At 44.2% G+C, this 13,720-nt stretch overlaps 1 protein-coding gene across 3 annotated transcripts in view; it reads right to left on the bottom strand.

Annotated features, from left to right (window-relative positions):
- UTRN (utrophin) overlaps nucleotides 1-13,720 on the bottom strand; it is a 577,632-nt gene that overhangs the window by 199,309 nt on the left and 364,603 nt on the right. The gene's annotated exons all lie outside the window — the stretch shown is intronic.

Here is a 13,720-nt window from a genome sequence, read left to right as displayed (position 1 = left end):
AGAGGGCAAGTAAATTACTCCCTGTGCCAGTGAACATGGCACAGTAACTCTGCCTGGCACTGCCACTGAACTGCCATGTGGCTTTGGGCAACTCACTTTGCTATTCTGTGCCTCAGTTTCACCCATGTAAAAGAGGGACAATGATACTTGTTCTGCTTTGAAAGCTAGATGATATTATATTTCTCATCATGCTGAGAACAGACCTTATGAAAGGGGTATTACGGGAATGAATTTGCACTGCAGTATTGGAACCTGAATTAGGCAGCAGCGCCATCAAACTCCAACAACCTTCATATATTCATGAGAGTATCTGTGGTTCTGATCCTTCATGTTCATACATGCAGGCAGATCCCTGCAAATGTGTAGACACCTTAAAATCAACTAGACTCTCCACAGTTGCAAAGGGCTGATCTTGTAAGAATGGGAGACTGGGTTGACATTTGAACTATGTATTTCACAGACCTAGCCAAATCTCCATCTCCAATCTTACCTCTCCGACACTTAAGTAGCAAATCCAAACTGATTTCTAATTTTACAACAAAAATATTTTGGGCTATTCAGAACCTCCAATCAAAATGTCAGCCCTGATTTCATTTAAAAAGGGACACTGGTTAGTATGTTCACTTAGAAGATCAAAAATAATGTTTCTTTCAAAATGGTTGTGATTCTTGTATTTGAAAAATGCTATGTTATGTTGAACAAGACACTATGAATTTATTGTCTTTGCATTCCTGTTCACATGATTCATCTATGATGCCCATGCTACTGTTTCTATGCTCCTTTGAGGAGTACAGTACAGTTCAGTGAATAAGCTTTAGTAATTAACTTGTCTTCCTATTGTTGACCTTCTCTGGTTAGACAGAAACACATACTACCAGTTGCTACATAAACAAACACAAAGTGGTGGATCAGTTTCTACAAGAGCAGAGACCTGCCTCAACAGAGCTTATGAAGACAATCAGAACAGGGGCTCCCCTACTACACACATCAGCAAGCCCCTGGCACAGATGGTGGGTGTGGGCAGGGTGGATGGTGGAAGGTAACGGATGGACATAAGAAGAGCCATTTATCTGCACTGGAAATATAAAAGAAAATAAATTTGTTAGTCTCTAAGGTGCCACAAGGACTCCTTGTTTTTATTTTTAAAAGAAAAGACAGTTAGCTTTTCTGTAACTGGTGTTCTTTGAGACATGTTGCTCATGTCCATTCCGTATTAGGTGTGTGTGCTCGCCACATGCACCAGCGCCGGAAGTTTTTCCCGTAGCAATATCCATAGGAGACCAGCTCTGGCACCCTCTGGAGTGGCACCCACATGGCATGGTACAAGGGGCACCGCCGCCAGCTCTCCCCAGCCTCAGTTCCTTCTTGCCGGAAGTTCTTACAGTGGGGAAGGAGAGCGGGTCATGGAATAGACATGAGCAACACATCTCGAAGAACACCAGTTACGGGAAAGGTAACTGTCTTTTCTTTGTCGAGTGCTTGCTCATGTCCATTCCATATTAGGTGACTCCAAAGTAGTACCCCTGGAGGCGGGGAGGAGTTCAAGGACATGTAGATTGCAACACAACTCTGCTGAACCCAGCATCGTCTCTGGCCTGCTGAATGATGGCATAACGTGCCGTGAACGTGTAGACAGAGGACCATGTTGCCACTCTACAGATGTCCTCAATAAGGATGTGTGCCAGAAAGGCCGAAGAGGATGCCTGAGCTCTAGTCGAATGGGCTTTGACAACTGGCGGCGGGATTGCCGCCAGGTTGTAACAGGTCTGTATGGAAATCCTCTGTGAGGACACCAGAAGGCCCTTCGTCCTGTCTGCTGTAGCGATAAAGAGGTGAGTCAACTTACAGAAAGGCTCTAGGTGAAAAACTCTAGGTATGCTCTAGGTAAAAAGCCAAGGCCATTCAGATGTCCAAGGCATGCTGCCGCCTCACCTCACTGGTCTTGTGCAGCTTAGGACAGAACACCGGGAGGAAGATGTCCTGGTTCATACGGAAGGTAGACACCGCCTTCGGCAGGAAGGCCGGGTGAGGCCTCAGCTGTACCTTGTCTTTGTAGAATACGGTGTACAGCAGTTCTGAGGTCAGGGATTTAATCTCAGAGACTCACCTCGCCAATGTCACCGCCACCAAGACAGAGACCTTCCATGAAAGGTGGGAAAGGGAGCAGGAGTCCAGCAGCTCAAAGGGCAGGCCCAGGAGCCTGGAGAGGACCAAGTTAAGATCCCACTGTGGGACCAGAGTCCATACCTGCAGGAAGAGTCTCTTGAAGCCTCTCAACAATGTGACTGTCAGGTCATGAGAAAACACCGTCTGGCCCTGGATAGGTGGGTGAAAAGCGGAGATGGCTGCTAGATGCACTCTAATGGAAGAGTGTGCCAGATACACTGTACGGAAGAGCGCAAGGGACAGATGCTATGCTCGGATGACCCCTGGGAAAACCTTATCCACTTGGCCAGGTAAGTCAGTCTGGTTGAGGGCTTCCTGCTTCTCAGAAGGATCTGTTGGACCTCATCTGAGCAGGTCTGCTCCTCTAGGTTTAGCCACACAGCATCCATGCCGAGAGGTGGAGGGACATGAGGTTGGGGTGCAGGAGCTGACCATGGTCCTGTGACAGTAGGTTCAGTTGGTTGGGCAGGGGTTAGTGAGGGGCCGTGATCAGTTCACGAGCATGCCGAACCAGTGCTGGCATGGCCATGCCGGGGCGATCATGATAACCTGTGCCTTGTCTCTCTTGATCTTTGCTAGGACCCTGCTGTTGAGAGGAATCGGAGGGAACATGTACATCAGGTTCCCTGACCGTGACTGGAGGAAGGCATCAGAGAGGGAGTCCTTGCCCAGGCCTGGCAATGAACAAAACTGGTGGTATTTCCTGTTTAGCCTGGTGGCAAACAGGTCTACAAGGGGAGTTCCGCACCTCTGGAAGATCATGCAGGCTACCTCTGGGTGTAGAAACCACTTGTGGTGAGAGGAGAAGTCCCTGCTGAGGTGATCCACTAGCCTGTTCTTGATGCGAGGGAGGTGACAAGCTTCCAGATGGATTTTGTGGTTGGTGCAGAAGTCCCAGAAACAAGTGCTGCTTGGCAGAGAGTCAACGAACATGCTCCCCCTTGCTGTCGATGTAGAACATCGAGGCCGTGCTGTCAGTCAGGACTCTCTTCACCTTGCCTGACAGGTGAGGTAGGAAGACTCTGCATGCCAAGCGGACCACTCTGAATTCTTTGACATTTATGTGTAACATCATCTCCTCCAGGGACCCTGGGTCTGGAGGTTGCCGAGGTGCATGCCCCAGTCAAAATCCGAGGCATCCAATACCACCATGATGGAGTGATGGGGGATGTCGAACGGAACCCACCCTAGGACGGTCGTGCAATTAGTCCACCATCGCGGTGAGGTGAGTACCGTCAGGGGAATGGTAATGACCTTGTCCAGGTGATCTCTGGACTGGGAATAGACAGTCGCCACCCACTGCTGCAGGGACCTCATCCAGAGTCTGGCATGGCGGACATGCATGCTGCCATGCGACCCAGCAGGTGCAGGCAAACCATGGCCATAGTCAGGGGGAAGACAGAGACTTCCGCGACAGAGACAGGCCCCTTCTCCAAACCTCCTGCTCTCTCCATCCCCTCTCCCTCTGTCACTCACTCTATCCCACCCTCACTCACTCATTTTCACCGGGCTGGGGCAGAGGACTGGGGTGTGGGAAAGGGTGAGGACTCTGGCTGCGGACGGAGATGAAGGGCTTGGGGTGCAGGAGGGGGCTCTGGGCTTGGGGTGGGGCTAGAAATAATGAGTTCTGGGTGTGTGAGGGGGCTTCAGGCTGGGATAGGGGGTTGGAAGGCAGGGAGGGTGAGGGATACAGCTGGGGTGCGAGCTCTGGGGATGGGGAATTTGGGATGGAGAAAGGAGGTAGCGAGCTAGGGCAGGGGGTTGGGGCATGGGAGGCGGTTGGGATTAGGGTTGTGGGCTCTGGGAGGGTGTTTGGGTGTGGGAGGGGGCTGAGGCATGGGGTTGGGGTGTGGGAGGGGGTTCAGGGTGCGGGCTCTGGGCAACACTTATCTCAGGTGGCTCCAGAAGCAGACGGCATGTCCGGCTCCTAAGCAGAGGGACCAGGGGACTCTATCTGCTGCCTGTGCCTGCAGGCACCGCCCCTGCAGCTCCCATTAAGCCTCGGTTCCTGGCCATTGAGAGCTGCAGAGCTGGCACTTGGGGCGGAGACAGCGCATGGAGTCCTCCTGGCTGCCCCGTGCCTAGGAGCCAGAGGGACATGCTGGGAGCTCCCCGGAGCCGGGTAGGGAGCCTGCCAGCCCTGTGCCACAGGACTTTTAACAACCCAGTCCTGCTAACCGGAGCTGCCAGGGTCCCTTTTTGACCAGATGTTCCGGTCAAAAACCAGATACCTGGCAACCCTATTACAGAGTGAAATTCTGGTCCTAAACTACACAACAGTATTCTGTAGCAGCCATGTTTGAAATGGCTTTTTCAGAATGGAAACACCATAGGACCCTCAATTCAGACTGCAGTAGCACAAACTGTGCCACTATAATTACTGCCACTCATGTTTTTGTTTAGATTTTGCTTGTTTATTCATATATGTGTTTCCATGATGTTACATGCAGAGCCATAATATTTTCTTCTGAAAAAGGTCTTCAGAGCCTGCCCTCCACTAACGGTCAAAATATGACGGGTTGGAGAAAACTCCTTATTCCCAATCTGGGGTTTAAGCAAAAACAAACAGAATGAACTTTTAAGTAAAAGGTAAAATCTCACTCTTTTCTGTTCTTAAGAAACTCGAACCCCAGAATACTGCAGTTATTTGGTTATAAGTACTAACGCACAGAAGTTATGTTATTAGCCACTGTGGATAAAAAGATGTATGTCAGGCTTCGCTAAATAGCGTGTTAATGATACACAAAACCATATTAAATAATAATATAGTTTAATAGTTAAAATTCATTTTGGAAAAGTCCTATACTATTTAATACAAAATTATAATATTTCTATAGGTTTCTTTGTGACAACTGCTTAGAATTTAATAAATATTTTTCTTCTCCTGTAAAAAATCTATAGCGTTTTAGAGAATTTCTATAGAACTCCATTAAATTTCTATAAAAAGCTACTGGTTTCATTCCCAGCAAACTCAATATGAATTTCCCATAAAGCAGAGACTATAATAAGGTTTTAAGAGTGATAATCCCCAGAGGACAGTATCCCAGGCTATTTCACCATTGTGGCTTTATTTTGTCACTCTCTCCATCTGCCACCTTCTAACTCCTGACCTCTGAGGTTTATGAGTGCTCCACAAGGGAACTCAAATGCCATGGAAAGCTCTTTCAATTGGAATAACCCATGAGTGTCAATTGCAACCGAATGGAACAGCAACATGCCAGACAGACATCAGCCAGGACATCTCTATTTGATCACTACCAATGAGGGCCCACAGTGGTTAGCAAAGCAGTGGAGCCACCTTAGGGCAGACTACTTGCTCTGTTTTGAATCAGATACATTATTATATTTACCTACTACTGCTGTAAATTGTCTGTGAGTGCATTTGTAGGTCAGATTCAATGCTCACTAGCCTCCATTGCAGGAAGGGCTTTGCATTTCTTATGGGGAAGAATACACATTAATTATGTGCTTTTCTCCCCCAAAGAAAAAAAAAAAGCTGCAGCCAAAAACAGACCATTAAGAAATAGGAGGAGGATAGCGTCAAGAGAAACAAGGGACAGATTTCCTGAAGGGGCACTTTCTTCTAGCCCCAGAAGAGAATTCTGACTTTTGAAGGATTCCTCCCATCTCCTATGCCACAGAAGCCTGAAGTTGTCTGCTTTTAGGCAATCAATTCAGAAGGAATTCACACACAGAAGAGCAGCACACATGTACATGCAAACCCTTGGGCAGAACTGCCACGATCATAAATCCAGTACTGGCAGAACTATGTATAAAGAAAGACATTAAACCTTCTAAAATGTCACACAGACAGCACTGCCTATCATATCTATTGTGATTACTGTGTAAGTAGGTCAAAGCAGTATACAAAAGCAATCGGCTCGAGTAGGACAGTAACTTAGTGTTTAAGCTCTCAGATACTTTCTAAAAAAAGAGTTTCAAAGGAAAAAACCCTCTAGATAGTATTTTTCATCTCCTTATTTTCCATGTTCATATTACCAAAAGTCTTGCACTGTAGCAAGGGTTTGCAAGAAGCTGACTCAATTCTCAATCAAACCTGTAGAAAAGCTTAACAGGGGACATGCAAAATGGTTAAGGATTCTTTTAATAACATGAACTATTTGTTTTCAAAGCTTGAGATTTCAAAGTGTGTTGACATGTTTTAATTTTCTTAATACTGGACAAATTCTGCAGCCCATGTGGCAATGACTGAATGTCTGAAGGGCAGCATAAATCTAGTTCTACTAATTCCAGCAGTTGGATCTTTGGGACTGAATAAAGCCAAAGCAGCACAAACCTCTTCAGTGTAATGTGACTCTGCTTTTGCATATGGGTTGCTCAAGCTTTGGGAATTCCATCTGGCTTCTGCATTACCACCACAGTAATTCTCTCCTTACAACATGTATTCATGCTTCCAGAAAGTTAGGAGTAGCTACAAAGCATGATCTCTCATGATGCTAGTATTCCTGGCAGCAAACCATTCTGCCAAAGGATGAACATGATGTGTGCATGTGTTTATTGGTGTCATGGGGGAAAAGGCACATGAGGAAGAGTTGTTCTGAAAAATACATATTCAAATTTCTGATCACAGTTCAAATAGTGAATGTTACATGAATATTAACAACATTCTTCTACAGTACTTAGTTATTCTCCTATACCATATTAGGAAACCCAACACAAAAGATAAAAGGATACAGCAAGCTTTAGACAAAAAAAGCAGAGAAAAGCGGAGATTTGTAAATTCTGCCTTTTGTCTAAAACTGCTACAATCAATTCTTTTAACAGGAATAAGATACTGGATGTCTTTCATTGGCACATTCAAAAACACAAGGGAGGATGTGAAATGTGCAAACACGAGGGCTCTATATGGTACAAAAGAAATACACTAGTGCTAGCTACTACCACAGCTACTTTCTAAACTGTCGTTAAATGGCCCAAAGGCATCTAGAAGAATGAAGCTTACTAACATCTGGTGTCTGACCTAAGCTTTTAAGACAAACAGCAGCAATTACAGCACTAATGTCCAGATATTGCCTACAATTACTGACTCTCAGAGAGGTTAAGTGTAGCACAAGATTTGTGTTACACGTACTATATACTTATTAAGAAAAAGCACATGTACACACAAACAGCCTTTTGTTGTCAAACTGTCACCTGCTGTTACCAGCTGTCACTAGAAGACACTTTTTCATTCATAATGGTGGACCTGCAGTACAATACCCATCTCACTGTCTCTGCAAAGTAGCTGAGAAGTCGCAGATGAAACTGCAGTTGAAGATACTACAGAAAGCTCACACCTATCAATCTTTTCAGAACAGTGGTACTACTGATTTTGAAATGAAATTAAATCATTGAAACAAACCATCCCTCCCGTAAGAAGAATAAAAAACCTTCACTGTATTCAACAAATAACTTTAGTTTCAGTTTCCATCAGAGACTACATTGGTAATGTCTCTTTTAGAGTTGTTTAGGTGACAAGTATTTATATAACAAAAATTGCATACAGAGTATGAACAGTTTTTAGGATTTTAGGGCATGGGTGTGTGGCTTTCTCCCTTTCCTATCAATAACCTACAATTATTTTTAAAGCTGAACGCTTAGGAAAAACAACATTTATTTGCCCTCCCAACTGTGGCTCTGTATAACACCAGCAGATTTACTGTGTATTTTCCATGGAAAAAAAGACTGCATGAAAACACAGTAAGTGGAGCCAAGCTAAAGATTCTGTTACATGAACACATACTACTGGTCTCAGAAATGCTGACACTTAGGTGAAAGTGGTACGTTTTAGATGAGTCCAAGTACCATACACTCTGATCAGTGTAATTGCTACACAACCAAGCATCCTGCCTCACAGCATTACAGTTATCAGGGGTTTAGATAAGGGAAAAGACTAAAACTAGATTGGGATGAGGAAGAGATGATGAAGGTGTGGGGAGAGTACTATTCTTATTTGATAAAGTCATTATACAGTTAAATTCACTCAGATCTTTTAGTTTCACAAAAACAATTTTCAGTTAAATTAACAGCAGGTTATGGAGCATTCTCTCCTAATGTCAAATTACATGAAATCATGAAAAGCACCCTTGTACTCAAGGCTGAGCAACGCTGAATACTTCTGTGACTTATTTTAAAAAAGAGAAAGAAGGTGATTGGCAGAGTAAATGCTACAACAATACCTCTACAGACTGTGAAGGAAGAAAGAGAGAGAAAAATATTACTTTTAAATATTTGGGAGTTGACATCTAAGGACCTAGACAAACAGAAAATGAAGTTGGTAAAATTAGAATGACCTGCCCTTTTGTTTCTTTATTTGTTTGAAAAAAATAATACCTTGAAACTTGTCTCCTCGTACCTTTTCAAATTTTGTCAGCAACTCCTGTAAGCTGAAGGTCAGGCCAATCATGGTTAGGTGTCCCTTCGAGCCTACATCTTTCTGATAAAGATCCTCCAGTCAAGTCTATAGCCGCCAAAAAGTTTTGTGTTTTGTTTTTTTCCCAACTATGCCTCCTTTAAACCCTGAGGAAAATCCTGAGCACGCATCTCCCTTGCACTGTACTCCTTTGGTGGAAGCTTACATTGTATCAACATTTTAGTGTTCCCACTGCACCCACTTGTTCTTATGGGCTGGGCAGTTCAAAGTGAATGGACTCGATGCTATTTTTTCTGTTAACCAGGTTCCATGATGCTGGCATGTTCTCCTTGTCTCTCTAGACGACCCAGGATTCCCTTTTGTTCACCCCCTCTAATGACCTGCAGGTCCCAACAGTTTTCTGCTGGGCCCCGAGCTCAACGTTTGGTCTCAATTACACACAGCATAAGAAGCTATATCCTCGTGGCGTGCAGAAAGAAAAAAGTAAACTACTCCAATCTTGTTCCACTCAGGAGATTTTTCCCCAAAAGACATTTTTGGGTAGAGAAACCAAACGCCATCTTCTTTAGAGGGATTAAAATAGGGCGAAGTAAACTTCGGTCTGAAGAAAAAGAAGAGTTATCACCAAAACGCTGGACAGGAGGCCACCCCTTCTCTCACTCACTCTCTTTCAGCCACCAGCAGATGTGTTGCTATGGTAACGACCAAGCTAGTTTCAGCCCATTTCCTTCTGTCGGCCTAGCGTAGGGGATGCTGTCGTGAAACAGAATTAAGGCCCAGTTTAAAAGAAAAAAGTTGCTTCCCCTATTTAAGCGAAACCTCCAACAAAGGATCACGTTGTCACCTCTGAAACCTTCGCTGGGGATCTCATCCATAGAGTCCTTCGCTGCTCTGCCAGCAGTGTGCTAATCTATTCCCCAGCATTTGTTTGTTGTTTTACTCAGCATCCTCCCTTCCACCACCCCACATGCTGCTCAGCAGCTAAGCTCACTCCCACTTCCTGGAGGCCTCCCTTGCTGCAAAACATTAATAACGCTAAGAAGTGCAAAACTCCTGGACCACTAGCCCCCCACTTCTGCACTTACTCATCACACTTCCCTCTCCTCAAGAGGAAACTGGGATATTTAATCGTTAAATAGGTTTTTTTAAAAAACTGTTAAATGAACTGTAATATTGCAACAAAAGCCTATACACACACACACGAACGTCTTATTACTTCATATGCAGATTGTTTTCATTTGAGGCCTTTGCTCTCATTTCAGCAAGAAACCTGACACCTGAAGTTTGCATACTAGGGAATCTCAATTTAAAATAATTTCCACTTGAAACAGTAAACATGTGTGTGGCGGCCTGTTGTAGCTATCAATATTTTCTGTACATCGCTTATTATTCAATTGGCAAGTGCTTCAATATGCTTTCCAGCAAGTGAAAAATACAGTAATAGTTTAAAAAACAAACCTAACACTCACAAAGTATCTCTGTTATGGCTATCACTCATGTCACCCTTCTGTGAGCCATGCGATGGTTTCACTTTTTTCTTCTTCATTATGTCACTATTTAGAGTGCCAATAAAATTATTATATGACAAAACTGTTCAAGTGACAGATTGTTCACTGTCTGCGGTATGTTCTCTGGAGACAGGGGAATGTTTTTAAGATGAACATGTTTTGTAAAATACATTAACATGAGCAGGATTTTACTGCAATAATTGGTCTTTACTTTGTTTACATGTGTATGTATAAGTATGTTACACACATGAACACACCCAAACAAACTAGACAAATGTTCTACAGAAATAAAATTATATTCATAATATTATGTGATAAAATTAGAATAATTTTGCTATGGGTTGCCAACTTCCTAATTGCAGAAAACCAAACACCCTTGCCCTGCCCCACTGCCCACTTCCTCCATCCCCCCTCCCTCCATCACTTGCTCTTCCCCACCCTCACTCATTTTCATTGGGCTGGGGAATGCGGTTGGGGTGCGGGAGAGGGCAAAGGCTCTGGCTGGGGGTATGGGCTCTAGGGTGGGGCTGGGGATGAGGGGTTTGCCATGCAGCAGGGGGCTGTGGGCTGGGAGGTTTAGAGTATGGGAGGGGGCTCCGGGCTGGGAAATGGGGTTGCAGTGTGGGAGAGGGCTCCAAGCTGGGGCAGGTGTGTGGGAGGGGGTATAGGTTCTGGCGTTCGGAGTGCGGAAGTGGTCTCCGGGCTGGGGCAAATGGTTGAGGTGCGGGAGTGGGTGCGGGATCCGGGAAGGAGTTTGGGTGTGAGCTCCAGGAGGCGCCGACCACAGGCGGCTCCTGGGAAGCTGCAACACGTCTTTCCAGGTTCTAGGCGGAAGGGCAGCTAGGGGACTGTGTATGCGCAGTGAATTATTCCCTAGGAGCCAGAGGGACATGTTGCCACTTCCCAGGATCCATGTGGAGCCAGGCAGGAAACTGGGCAGGGAGCCTGCCTGCCCCGCTGAGCCGCCAACCAGACTTTTAATAGCTCGGTCAGCAGCGCTGACTGGCACCATCAGGGTCCCTTTTCGACTGAGTGTTGTGGTCAAAAAACAGACAGGAGCCTGGCAACCCTATTTAGCTAACCAAATTCATAGACAGTGAATCAGGAATTGTTTATATTCATTCAATTTTTTTTTTAATGGAAAGCAATAGCTGTCAATACATTACTAGTGAAAAGTGAGTTCAGCTACATCCGACTATATCTGTATTTTGCAAGGACTCTTCTGCATTTTACCTCCATAACAAAGGCTGCCAGATGGCTTGTGGGATTGGTAGTTCACATAGAGCTTTCACCTGAGGTGGCTGGTTTCAAATTTGCATAAGGAGAGTTACTAAATAATTGTTATTCTCCAACAGACTTGCTGGTGGTCTCTGTGCAGTTCTAATGAGCAGGTATCCACACCACAAGACAAACACATTGGTACTTATTGGCCCAATTGACATATAAGCAGATACCTTAAGGAACAAATTAAGGAATCACGTGCAGTGATGCAGAATTCCCCCAGGAGTAAGTTACTGTACTGTCAGTGGAAAGCTTGTTTCATCCCTAGAAGATTAGCTCAGAGGTATTTGCATGAAGGTTTAAACTGGCAGAATGTCAGCTTCTTAGAACTCTGGTATTGAATTAAGACTTTTCTGTGAGCTGTACCTTTCATTATTATATTCCATTTTTGTTATCAACAACAGATGCATTGTTTCTTTTATACAAAATTATGATGCTGATCATGAAAATTTAAACAGTAATATGTAATAAATAGTGTAACTTTTTATGGTATATGTAGCATCCATGGTTGGCACCTCTTATACCCAACACCACCATTCAATGTCTACAGAATTATTTTCCCACAAAGACTATAGTAAGTATTTGGCAAAATAGAATCTAGCTAAATGAGTGAGGATTTTTTTCTTTTACCAGTGGAGACTTTTGTGAATATTAGTCTATTTTCATTTCATGTGAAGGAGCATCAAGACACTTTTATTGCTAATTTTACAGTTCAGATTGAAGAGCCAATTTACAGAAAACGTTAGGTTAATAGTAAATTGTGTATTGGAACATTTTTCACAGAATTCTACAGGACAATTCAATACATTTCCACCTCACTCTACTTACCTTTCTACATCTCGTGTAAGATATAAAATAGATCTTGTTTTGGAATGTATGATTTTTTGAATGATAGGATAGGTAACTGGGAGCTGCCCATTACTGTCTCCAACTATGCAACATAAGAGTATTCCTCTTTTTATATAAAGGCTCATTTTAAACTCCCTAATCTTCCATAATGGATCCTATTAAGATCTAAAATATAGACTAGTCTGATTGGTTTTAGACGTATTAACTGTGCTCAATTTTCTTCTTCTCTAAATTAACCATTTACTGAAAAATCTGAAAATAAATATAGTGTGTCAGAGCCTTAAGACTGTACCTGCCCTGCAGGGGGATTCCATTGAATTCCTGTTTATACAAAACCCCACTTCTTTTCTGCAGGATACAGAAATTTTAGGTCTGATTCTTATTGACACTAAGGTCCCTTTCCATTGCACTGGCAGCGTAAAGGGGTTGGCTTTAAAGTTGGCATAAATTACATTTACACCCACATTAGAGGTGTCTTTACACTAAGCCCATGTAAATATAGTGTGTCAGAGCCTTAAGACTGTACCTGCCCTGCAGGGGGATTCCATTGAATTCCTGTTTATACAAAACCCCACTTCTTTTCTGCAGGATACAGAAATTTTAGGCCTGATTCTTATTGACACTAAGGTCCCTTTCCATTGCACTGGCAGCGTAAAGGGGTTGGCTTTAAAGTTGGCATAAATTACATTTACACCCACATTAGAGGTGTCTTTACACTAAGCCCATGACCCCAGGCCTGTACACAAAGTGCATACGTCAATTTCTGTTTGACTAGAGTAGGGGTGGCCAACCTGAGCCTGAGAAGGAGCCAGAATTTACCAATGTACATTGCCAAAGAGCCACAGTAATAAGCAGCCCCCCATCAGCGCCCCCATCCCCCCTGCTTCCAGCGCCTCCCACTCACCGGCAGCCCCGACGATCAGTGCCCCCTCGCCACACTTCCCAATCAGCTGTTTCATGGCGTGTAGGAGGCTCAGAGAGGGAGCGAGGGCACAGCAGGCTCAAGAGAGGGGGCGGAAAGGGGTGGAGTGGGGGCGGAGCCAGGGGTTGAGCAGTGAGCACCCTCCAGCACATTTGAAAGTTGGCGCCTGTAGCTCCAGCCCCGGAGTCGGTGCCTAGACAAGGAGCCGCATATTAATTTCTGAAGAGCCGCATGTGGCTCTGGAGCCACAGTTTGGCCACCCCTGAACTAGAGCATCAACCTTTCCTTTTCTCAGTGACCCGAAACTGAAGTTACTATGATAGGACTTTAGTTATTTTTTTTTTTGTGTGTATATATATTTTTTTTAAAGCAGCACTTGTCAGATGATTTGTAAATACCTAGACAGCAACCACACTCTTCTTTTGCTGAAATTTCCAACCCGAGTGAAGTTATTACACGCTGAGCTAAAGATCATCACAGAAGGATGTTTCTTATTAGCTTTCAGTATGTGGAGCTATTGTGTCAGCTAAATGGTTCACATGCAGATTTTAGCATTGGTCTGTCGAAAACAGAACATCTAACATTTGAAATTATGAATACATCATCTTTACTCTTGGAATA

The sequence above is a fragment of the Caretta caretta genome, chromosome 3 (genome assembly GCF_965140235.1).
Source record: "Caretta caretta isolate rCarCar2 chromosome 3, rCarCar1.hap1, whole genome shotgun sequence".
In the NCBI taxonomy this organism is placed as follows: Eukaryota; Metazoa; Chordata; order Testudines; family Cheloniidae; genus Caretta; species Caretta caretta.
This window is presented reverse-complemented; position numbering and strand designations above follow the sequence as displayed.